Below are 943 nucleotides of genomic sequence, written 5' to 3'. Positions count from 1 at the left end.
GGTGGCTCAGGCTCCGGCGCGGCGGTTACGGCTGCTGATGGAGCCCGGACTCGTTCTCCGCCGCCCGACTCTAGTCCCAGCCTTTTGCCCCGGCCACGGGGCGGGCGGCCAGGCCCCGCCTCTTAAAGGATCCGGGGGCGGAGCCTGGGGGGGGGCGGGGAGGCGCGCCCCGCCGCCCTCCTGAAGTCTGAACCCTGGCAGGAGGCCGAGGCCAGCGGGGCCCCAGAGGTTGGCCTGAGGGCAAAAGCAGGGAGTCCGGGTTCTAGGCCCGAATTTATCCTCAACGGTCTGTGTGGTTCTGGGGAGATACCTGAGCTCTCTGGACCTCAGTTTCTCCATCTAAACAACGAAGAGACTGGACCAGATGCTAATGAGGTCTTCTAAGGTCAGGCCCCAAAAGGGTAGAGCCCCCACCCCCAAGACGGTTGGGAGCTTGCAGGGTACCTCCGTGAGGGGCGACTTCCCGTAAGCCTAGGCATGGGCGCGCCTCAGTCTGGGGAACTGTGGCACTTGGCTTGCCCTCTCTAGGACACTTGCCCTGCCCCTGTCCTGCCGTGAGTTTTCCAGGTTTGCCATCACCACTGCGGGTCACAGCAGCCCCACGGAGTGTCTTCTGGATTGAGTTCCTTTCCCCTCCGCCTGTGAGCAGGCAGAGCAAAGAGCAAGGCACCAGGCTGAGGAAACACACGAATGAATGGTGCCTGAGATACTTGACTGCTATCCAGAAGCTTGGCGGTTCAAACACACCAGCTGCTCCACAGAAGGAAAATGGGGCGATCTACTTCCATAAAGACTTATCTCCTCGGAAACCCAGTGGGGGTCGCTGTGAGTCAGAATGTACTCAATGGCAGTGAGGTTTTTTGTTTTTTTTTTCCTGTCTCCTCACCCAGGGTCCTGTCCTACTGGCTTGTAAGCATGGTTCCTTTCAACATTTACATCAGGT

The sequence above is a fragment of the Orycteropus afer genome, unplaced genomic scaffold, assembly GCF_000298275.1.
Source record: "Orycteropus afer afer isolate SDZICR_OR568_19922 unplaced genomic scaffold, OryAfe1.0 scaffold00420, whole genome shotgun sequence".
NCBI classification, from domain to species: domain Eukaryota; kingdom Metazoa; phylum Chordata; class Mammalia; order Tubulidentata; family Orycteropodidae; genus Orycteropus; species Orycteropus afer.
The sequence above is the reverse complement of the archived record's forward strand: the minus strand, read 5'-3'. Positions refer to the sequence as shown.